Raw genomic sequence first — 11,193 nt, forward strand, 5'->3', positions numbered from 1 at the left:
AAGTTAAATCAAACATATAGGTTATATTTTAAAGCTCAGAAAAACGCAAAAACCGCGATCATCGATATTGTTGTCCACCTAAACCCATGCCTTAATCTTTACCGGGACAAATAAGATCCGACAATAATATTACTTAGTGGTTTACACAATTAAGACACGCTTATTTTCTGCTTTTACCGGACCAGACCACCCCAACTTGACTTAAACCTCAAAATTAGCAGAATTAAAACTTTGTTGCTCAATATTTATGAATAGTTAAGACGATCAAGGGTATTGTTTATCCACCTAAGCTTAAGCATCAAAGTCTACCAAGCAGCCATTAGATATGATTAAGGTTCAATTATTTATAGCCAGTGCTCCCCACAACATGACATACCCTCGTTATCAAGCAATACCCCAAATCCTTCACCATAGGTGAGTATGCAAAATTTTATCTGTCGGGCTTACATGTAGCGTGTCCCTTGTGGTCCGTTTCTTAATGGTAATGAGACGCGAGCAAGGGGACCCCACATGACTAACAGCGTGGATGATCAAGTCTGTAGTGTATTTGTACTTTCGTACTGTTTGTGATCATGTTTATAGACTTATAAGGGTTTGTTCTTTGGCTTTATTTTAAATATACACAACCCCACTTAGGAATTGTGCATACCCAGCTAAATAGATTGCATACAGACCCATGGTCTCCGGACCCGAAGCATCCTATCAATACAGGATTTAAGGTTATAAAACCATACGCCGATGAGGTGTAAAACACTAAGCTAGCATTTTAAGATTTATATCACAGGCTACACGGCATACTCTAACGTTAAACCTACCCAAGCATCATATGATAACGTATTCAGATTTTTTAAAAACTCATGATATTTCCACTTTTTTTCATACCAAAATTTGAGACTTGAGTATGGCCCGACCTTTCATTACTTATTTTCCATGGACAAAACGCTTTACCCACAAAAGATTTCCGTTTAACCGTTTTATCAAATTTGCCCTTTCATTTTCAAGGCTGAGCCTACCGACACATCCCAAGTTAAGTGCGTTTTCTTTTATTTATCTCATATTATTAGTAGTTTGAAAAACCGATTTCCAATAAATATCATCATCTCCCACTTTAATGCAAAAGAAACTAAAAACAAGGGACATTTTTATTTTTTATTTTTATTTTTTTTCAACTTAAACAACGTACGAAAACGAAAAACAAGTGAAAACTTTTTATTATTATTTTTTTAAATTTTTTATTTTTTTTTCATTATTATTATTTTTCTACAACTAAGTAAAATAAATTCCCATCCCCACACTTAGAATGAAATCGTCCTCGATGAGAACAAGGAAAAGAAATAAAATAAAAATAAAACGTAAAGCATAAAATTAAAACTTGAAAGAACATAAATTAAAATATAGAACGGGTTACTCCCCTGGTTTAGATGCAGATTCTTCATCGGCTGTGTATGACTTGAACGACCGTATAGCAGTTCATTCGCGGCCGCAACCACGGGTGAACCAGTTCCAAAACGCCATCAGAGCTACCATGCGCATAATAATACCTGTAACAACTCAAACTCGCTCGCATGTAGCGGCGTACAAAACAGAAAACAGAAACATAAGAAATAAACATATTTTTGTGTTTTTGAATTTTTTAATTTTTTTGATTTTTTTATTAAATATTTATTTTTTTTTGTATTTTTATTTTTTTATAAATAGAAATAAAAAAATAAAAACAAAAAGTAAAGGGAATCATAATACAAACTCTACAACTCGAGCTGTCTCCCGAGTGATGCATCCATCACTACTATTCCTCGGTGAATGAGTCAAGGTAGAACACCTCGACTGTCTGATCAGTTATCGGCTCTCCAATGTAGTGCTTCAATCTATGGCCGTTCACCTTAAACTTCCCGCTTCGGTCTTGTATCTCAATCGTGCCATACGGAAAAACCTCAGTGACCGTGAACGGTCCCGACCATCGGGATTTCAACTTTCCCGGGAATAACCTCAACCGTGAATTATATAGTAAAACCTTATCCCCACACTTGAACTGCTTAGTACCCTTCAATATCCTGTCATGTAGTTCCTTCGTATGCTCCTTATACCGAAATGATTGTGCATATGCGTGATCCCGGAGCTCCTCTAATTCGTGTAATTGATGGAAACGATTACCCTCTGCGGCGGGTAAATCCAGATTAACCCTTTGAAGGGCCCATGAAGCACGGTGTTCCAATTCAACAGGAAGATAACAGGCCTTCCCATAAATCATCCGAAATGGTGTGGAACCAGTCGGAGTCTTGTAGGCTGTACGGAAGGCCCATAGAGCGTCATCTAATTTGTCGGACCAATCCCGATGATTTGAACCAACCGTTTTCTCGAGAATACGTTTGATTCCCCGATTACTCACTTCTACTTGCCCACTAGTCTGTGGGTGGTAGGCGGTCGCAAGCCGATGGGTGACCCCATAACGCTTCAACGCCTTTTCCATCTGCGAGTTGCAGAAGTGAGTACCTCGATCACTGATCAAGGCTTTCGGGACTGCAAAACGAGTAAATAGATTTTTCAGAAAACGGACTACCACTCGGGCATCATTGGTGGGTAGAGTTTTGGCCTCAACCCACTTAGACATGTAATCGACGGCCACGAGTATGTATTTGTTTCCACGCGAGGATGGAAACGGTCCCATGAAATCAATACCCCATATATCAAAAACCTCACAAACTTGAATGGAATTCTGGGGCATTTCGTTTCGCGAAGAAATGTTGCCGACACGCTGGCAACGATCGCAACTCTTAACGAACAGGTGAGCATCCTTAAAGATAGACGGCCAGTAAAAACCAGAATCAAAGACTTTCTTTGCCGTAGAACTCACACCGTGGTGACCTCCAGTCGGTCCCACATGACAATGGCTCAAAATTTGCCATCCTTCCTTGACATCTACACACCTCCTAATAAGCTGATCATCACCAATGCTGAAAAGATATGGATCGTCCGAAAGGTAAAATTTGATGTCAGTAAAGAATTTCTTCTTTTGCTGGTAAGGCATCTTTGGGAGGTATCCGTCAGCAAGATAGTTCGCGAAATCAGCAAACCATGAAAAACCTTCCTCTTGTGCAGTAACGAACATCAGACTCTCCGTCGGAAAACGATCGTCGATCCTAACTCCCGAGTCTCCTAAATCAACTCCCTCTAGTCGTGAAAGATGATCAGCCGCCACATTCTCGGCCCCCTTTTTATCACGGATCTCTATATCGAACTCTTGCAGCAACAGGATCCATCGGATAAGACGAGGTTTGGCATCCTGCTTGCTGAAGAGATAACGAATAGCAGCATTATCCGTATAAACAATCGTTTTGGACAAAACCAGATAGGACCTAAATTTGTCGAAAGCGAACACCACAGCTAAAAGCTCTTTTTCGGTGGTGGTATAGCTTTCCTGTGCGCCATTTAAGGTCCGGATCGCATAATAGATCGGATGGAAATGTCTATCCTTCCGTTGTCCAAGAACTGCTCCGACTGCGAAGTCGCTCGCATCACACATTAACTCGAATGGTGACGACCAGTCGGGAGCAACCATGATTGGGGCGTTAACTAGTTTGTCTTTTAGAAGATCAAACGCCTCGATACACTGCTCGGAAAAAACAAATGGAGCATCCTTCTCCAAAATTTTGGTCATGGGTCTCGCGATTTTTAAGAAATCTTTAATGAACCGGCGGTAGAACCCGGCATGACCTAGAAAACTACGAATGGATCTCACAGAGGTGGGTGGGGGAAGGTTAGAAATGGTCTCGACCTTCGCTTTGTCAACCTCTATCCCCGCACTCGAGATCCGATGTCCCAGAACAATGCCCTCACGAACCATAAAATGACACTTCTCCCAGTTGAGGACTAGGTTGGTATCAACGCAACGGGACATCATCCTCTCAAGATTAGATAAACAATGATCGAAGGAACTCCCAAATACGGAAAAATTGTCCATGAATACCTCCATGGAGTCCTCGATCATATCATGGAAAATGGCCACCATACACCACTGGAATGTGGCTGGAGCGTTACACAGTCCGAACGGCATACGTTTGTTGGCAAACGTACCGTAAGGGCAGGTGAAAGTGGTTTTCTCTTGGTCATCGGGAGCTATGGGAATCTGGAAATACCCGGAGAAACCGTCCAAGAAGCAGTAGTACTGCTGACCCGCTAAACGCTCCAACATTTGATCAATGAAGGGTAAAGGAAAGTGGTCTTTCCTGGTGCATCATTCAGTCGGCGATAGTCGATGCAGACTCGCCATCCCGTCACAGTCCTCGTGGGAATAAGCTCGTTCCTCTCGTTGGTGACGACAGTCATGCCACCCTTTTTAGGAACCACTTGGACTGGACTCACCCAAGCACTATCAGAAATGGGGAAAATGATCCCCGCATCAAGGAGTTTAATGATCTCCTTTTTTACGACCTCTTGCATTTTCGGATTAAGCTGCCGTTGCGGCTGGACGACAGTTTTGAAATTATCCTCCATGAGGATTTTATGAGTGCAAAACGAAGGGTTGATACCCTTGATGTCGATAATCTTCCATGCAATCACCTCTTTGTGCTCTCGTAGCACTCTCAACAACTTCTCCTTCTCGACCTCCGTCAAAGCAGATGCAATGATAACTGGAAGCTTCCTCTCTTCATCTAAAAATGCGTACTCAAGATGGGCAGGTAGATCCCTAAGCTCTAAGGAAGAAGGAGGACTCTCGACCGAAGGTCGGTCCATCAGATCGTCTCGTACGATCTCGGCAGACACGCCAGATTCAGGGGTATGCGACTCGGTGTCGACATCTAAGGACTGATTAGTTACGGCAACCATTTCAATCTCCGGAATCTCCCTATCGAGAATCTGGGTGTCGGAGGCAGATCCTCCACAAATTTCGCTGAGAAACTCCCCGACATGCTCCATGATGGTATCAATGAAGTATAAGGATACTCATACGAGTAGGCCTCGGTTCGCCTAGACCCAACTTGCGATACACGGAATACGGCATGAGATTAATACTGGCACCAAGATCTGCCAGTGCATGAACAACCGTATTATCACTCAAGATGCAGGGAATCGTGAAACTCACAGGATCGGACATCTTTTCCGGTAACTTTCTCTGCAAAACTGCAGAGCAACCAGCACTCAGCAGGATGGAAGAGACCTCTGCTAACTTCTCCTTATTAGAAAGAATATCCTTAAGGAACTTTGCATATTTCGGCATTTGAGTTAGTGCCTCAAGGAATGGAATGTTAAGGTGAAGTTGCTTCAAGAGATCAAGAAATTTAGTGTTCTGCTCCTCGTCTCTATCCCTGCGGACTCTCCCGGGAAATGGGAGTCTAGGTTTGTAGACTCTCGGTGGTGTGCTGGGTAATGGCTGGTCCTCGGCCTGTGCTGTACTTCCTGGGCTTCGCCTCTGATGCACCTTGGCCGGTGGAGACTCCATCTGAATCTCCTCGTCTACCTGCTCCTCTACATCTACCACAGGCCCCTGATTCACTGGCTTACTACATGCCCCTGCACCGCTCCTCGTCGTCACCGCCTTCGCGAAGGCCTTCGGATTCTGCTCAGTGTTACCCGGAAGTGTACCTGGCGGCCTCTCATTCAGACGATTCGCTATCTCTCCCATCTGCCTCTCAAGATTTTGAATTGACGCCCCCTGATTTCTCATGAATGACTCGTGTTCCCGAAATTTCTCTTGAGTCTCTTTGTGACGGGAATCCTCTCGAGTCATAAGCTGCGACAGCATCTGAGTCTGCTGTGCAATCATCTCCTTCAGCGTGGGCTTCTTCTCCCCACCACTCGCTCCTTCACCGGAATCATGGAATAGACTCTGACGCGGCTGGAAGCCGGAATGATTTCCGTTCCTCTAGTTAGGATTTTGGTTACCTCTCCAACCCGAATTATAAGAATTAAAAGAATTAGGGTTTCGGTTCGGATTGTTAACATAGTCGACTGCCTCCTCCTGGAAACCTACAGGGCACTGAACGGTATCATGCCCTCCTCTACAGATCTCGCACAACTTACTCTTCACCTGTAGGTCCTTCACAATCTTCGCTAACGCTTCAACCTGTGCCGCGAGGGCAGTGCTCGTGTCAACTGAATGCATACCGCGTGATAAAGCGTCGACGGTTTTGGTGCTCTTAGAAGGTGGTCGCTGGTATCCACTCATGGCTAAACCGTTAAATAAGGCAATGCACTCATCGGTATCCTTTGTCGTCAATAAGTTGCCTCCTGCAGCAGTGTCAAGCATATTCTGAGTCGCGTACGTCACTCCGTTATAGAACTTTTCAACAATCGCCCAGTCCTGCAAGCCGTGGTTCGGACATAAAGCAAGTAGGTTTTTGAATCTCTCCCACGCCTCGTAGAAACTCTCAGTGTCCTCTATCTGGAAAGAATGAATCTGTTTACGCAAACGAGCGGCCTTAGCCGGAGGATCGAATTTTTCCAGGAACTGGGTCTGCATGGCGGCCCAAGTAGAAATGGATCCCTGTGGGAGGGACTCAAGCCACAGACTCGCCTGATCAACGAGTGAGAACGGAAAGATGCGGAGTTTGATGGCGTCTTCGGATACGTTAGCAAGATGAAACGTGTCGCAAATACGTGCGATGCGAGTGAGATGTGAATGAGGGTTTTTGTGGAGCAACCCGTGAAATTGAGCAGAATGGGAAATGGTGTTCAGAACGTTCGATGGAATCTGCCAGGTCGTTTGAACTCCTATAGCTGGTGGAGCGATGCTAGATCTCGCGCCAGCATCGACCAGACGGGCCCGGTCTGCGACTGTCCTCCTCGGTGGTGCGTCGGCCATAATCCTATCCCTAACGATGGGTTCAGATAAAGTAGGAGAATAGAATGTATTACCGACGGATGTAGATGCACTAGAAGACGGTTTTGTACGACGTCTCTCAAGAAGCTCTCTCTCTGATTCGGGAAATCCTTCAACTTCTGGTGGTCCTAGAGATCGAGTACGTCGCATACAACTATTTAAAATAAATAAAAGAAATTATAATTATCTAAACTATTTTAAACTAATAAACAAAACAAATAAGAAAGACAAGGAGTAAACAAGGAAAATCTTGACTCGAGTCGTTCTTAAAACGCTTCAAACCGTGTCCCCGGCAGCGGCGCCAAACACTTGATGTGCGAAAATATATATATATATAAAACACAAGTCGCAACTAAGCTTTAAAAACCAAACAATCTATCCTAGTTCACACAAACGGCAAGTGTACCGATCGCGTATAGCACAGATAAGGAAAGTCCGGATATCGAACTCGAAGACACGTGAAAACGTTTTTAATTACTAAACTCTAACTAAGACTCACCAAAATAATATTTAAATGATTTTTAATATTTAAAATTGATTAAACTACTTAACTTAATTAAACGAAAACTTTTAACAAAACTCTTTGAAAACTTTGACTGCAGTGATAAAAACGTCTACCTAGGAATGAATCATGTTGATAGAAATAACAATACAACGGATTGAAAATATTCAAGACACCGGTTATAAAAGATGACACAACTAAAACTTGTTTAAGAAAGTCAAATTACCTCTCAGTCTCTCTAACAAACTCTAACTTATTTTAGTTGATTTTAAAGAATAAACCGGACAAACAATTATTAACGTGTTCAAATACCGACTCACCTCTCGGTCTCACCGACACACTAACCTAATGGAAACGAATACTACGCAACCAAGGATAGAGGAACAATTTAACTTAACCCAAATTAAACCAACTAATTGCACATAAACACTCAAACTTGACAAGACAAAAACCCGCTCTCACGCGGTCTTAATTCTAACAAGTAAAAGCAACGAGACAATGTTACTTCTTATCACCTCTTGGTCTCAAAGAAGGTGTATTTTAACTGATTTTAGATGATTATATTACCCACTTATCCCTACGGTTGTACTTCCCGCAAATAAACCCAAAACACCAAGTAAAGAGTTTAACAAGCAATCAATTAATCAAAACCGATTCAATTAACTAATGCAAGAGGATTATAAGTAATAACAAATAAAACACAGCCATCACACACAATCTAATTTATGGTTTAGTTAAACTTTACATCAATAATTCAAGTCTTGAACATTAACAATCCATTAAACAAGTCAAAACTACTCAACAATCATCTATCCTAGGTAGAACAAACAAGTTTAGCTACTCATTGATTTTGGACAGCCATGCATACTCAAGAAAAACACCATAAACATCATCATAAACATTATAAAACTCATTCAAGATCCAAACAATATCAATAACAAGTCAAACGATCAATCAATTGCAAAACAATGTAAAACAAAAGACCGAATCAATAAAGTTAGGGTTCTTGAACAATAAGTAAAGTTTATGGATGTTTTACTATGAAGTATGGCTGAGATTTATGCTTGTTTAAGGTCCCTAGAAGCTGCCCCGATGTTCCTCTTCCTTCTCCAGCCGTCACAAAGACCAGCAGCCTCCACAGCCGCCGCCTAGCTTCTTTTTTTTCTTTCCTTCTTGCTGTTCCGATCGCAAGGTAGTGTAGAGGTTAGGGTTTTTAGAATTTTGGGATTAGGGGCTGAATAATGGCCGGAAACTCTTGTTATTAATTAAATATAATATTATAAAAGGCTTTTAAGAAGTGGGCTTGGGTCGGGCCTTGACTTATAAGTTTGAAAGTTGAACAATTAAGCCCCTAAACTCTTCAATTTAACTCTTTTTTCCACCAAACTTCACAACCTACAAGTAAACAATTATATTTGTAAAATCAAGCATAAACAAACCATAAAACTTAATAATTATACTAAAAACAATTAAAACATGATAAAAATGATACGGAAAGTAAGTATGTTTCACTACACATCATAAACTTTTATGGTCAGTGAAGACCACACATTTCGTGCCGTAAAGGTAGTGTCTCCATATTTTCAAGGAAAACACGACCGCACCAAGTTCGAGGTCGTGCTCGTGTAATTTTTCTCGTGTACCTTGAGTTGACGCGAAGCGTAAGCAATGACCTTGTCTCGTTGCATAAGAACACAACCAAGACCTTGAATAGAAGCGTCACAAAATACAATAAAATCGTCGTTGCCCTCGGGAAGAGCAAGAATTGGAGCATTGCAAAGCATGTTCTTAAGCGTTTGAAACGCTTCCTCTTGATCGGAACCCCATTCATACACTTTCCCTTTGTGGGTTAGTGCGGTAAGGGGTGAAGCGATCTTCGAAAAGTTGAGGATAAAACGACGATAATACCCCGCTAAACCAAGAAATTAACGAACCTCCGTTGGAGAGGACGGGGTCGCCCAATTTTTAACGGCCTCAATTTTAGCGGGATCAACATGAATACCCTTGTAGTTAATGATGTAGCCCAAGAATTGAACTTGCTTTAGCCAAAATTCGCATTTGGACAACTTAGCATAAAGTTGTTCTTTTCGTAACAAGTCGATAGAGAACTTTTGTCCATTGAGGGTAATCGTGCAATTTCGAATGACGGAGTCAATCGTGATCGAACTACCGTTTGCTATCTCTACCGTGAAAGGCTTAGATAATTTACTACGGGGCACATCAAGTATGTATTCAAAATCAAAGGAAATAAAACTCCTATCGGCTCCCGAATCAAATAGTACCGAAGCATGGTGCTTGTTAACTAGAAACATATCGTTCACCACATCATTTGAGTTTCGGGCTTGATGAGCATTGATGGTGAAGGCTTGGCCTTGAGTTCTTTGAGGTGCTAGGGTTTGAGAAGTTGAAGCTTGAGAGGTTGGAGCTTGATAGGCTTGCATGACCATGGGTTGAGCTTGAATAGTTGGAGGAGCCATGAGTTGGGGTATTTGGGGTTGATAACTTGCACTTTATAGGCTTGGGAGGTGTAGTAGGGTTGTGGTGCAACATAGGCTTGGTGAACTTGGGCAAGTCGAGGACACGCGTTGCGAAGGTGATTTGGGTCACCACAATTTTAGCAAACCCTAACGGGGTTAATGGTTTGAGCACGAGGGATGTCTTGGTTGGGCTGGTTTGATGGTGCTAACCTCGGTGGAGCCGCTTGCACACGAGGTGCTTGTCGACAATATTGGGTGAGATGGCCGAATCGGTGGAAATTGGTGCACACCCAACAAGTGGCTTGGGCCGGGTGGTGGCGTTGGCAAGTGTTGTAAAACGGGTGTGGGCCGGTGTAGGGCTTCTTGTTAGGAGGGGCTTGTTGGGCTTGTGGTTGGGCTAAGACATAGTTTTGGGAGTTGGGTTTTCTCTTGTTGTTGCGGTAGTGAGATGAGTTGTTGTGGTTGTTATTCTTGGAGGATTCAGGCTTAGAGAATTCGGGTTTGGATTCCTTAGTGGGCTCAGGTGTGGGCTTATCATTGGGCTTCTTGGAATTCTTCCGTGTCAAGGTCCCGGCCTAAACGTGGTTCTCGGTGAAGGTACCGGCTAGGGTGATGGCATCATGGAGGGTTTGAGGGTCACGACTTAGAACGGAGTCGTGTATTTGAATAGGCAAACCCGAGATGTACTTATCGATTGCACGTTCAAGGGGAGTGACCATGTGAGAAATGAGAAGGTTTAGTTCATGGAAACGATCGTTGTAGACGGTGTCATTTCCACTTTCTTGTTTCAAGTTCCAAAACTCTTCTTCCATCCTCCGAAGCTCATGTATCAGGCATAACTTCTTTAGCATGAGTTTCTTGAGGTCGTCCCATGGCAAGGTCATGGCAACCTCAGCGCCAAGCGTGCGCTTCTCACCATTCCACCAATTGAGGGCATTCTTCTTAAGCATGCTCGAGGCGTAAGTGGTTTTCTTGTCCTCGGGACAATCACAATAGAGGAATATGCTCTCCATTTCTTCGAACCATTGAAGGAGAACGGTAGCACCGTCGATACCGAAGTATTCGGGCGGGTTGGCACTCTTGAATTGTTTAAGGGGGTAAGCATTTGGGTTCGGAGTTGTGGATGATGAAGAAGCATTCACAGTTTGCAATTAAGAGATGATCGTTGGGAGGACTTCTACGATGCCCTTAGCAATGCGGGATGACATACTGCGGTCAGAGTTGCCGGTACGACGGTTACGGTTGATGAGGCGAGAAGACATACTCCAAGGATAAAAGGTGTAAAGTTCGTATGATTCGGGTGAATGTATATAAATAATTGACGAAATATAATAATCGTGCATTGAGGTTGGAATTATGTTTGAGGTTGGGAATTTAATTACTTACGAGACTTGATT

Source organism: Bidens hawaiensis, unplaced genomic scaffold (assembly GCF_021521415.1).
Source record: "Bidens hawaiensis isolate Kalapana, Puna unplaced genomic scaffold, B.hawaiensis_p1.1 tig00026427_1, whole genome shotgun sequence".
Taxonomy (NCBI): Eukaryota; Viridiplantae; Streptophyta; class Magnoliopsida; order Asterales; family Asteraceae; genus Bidens; species Bidens hawaiensis.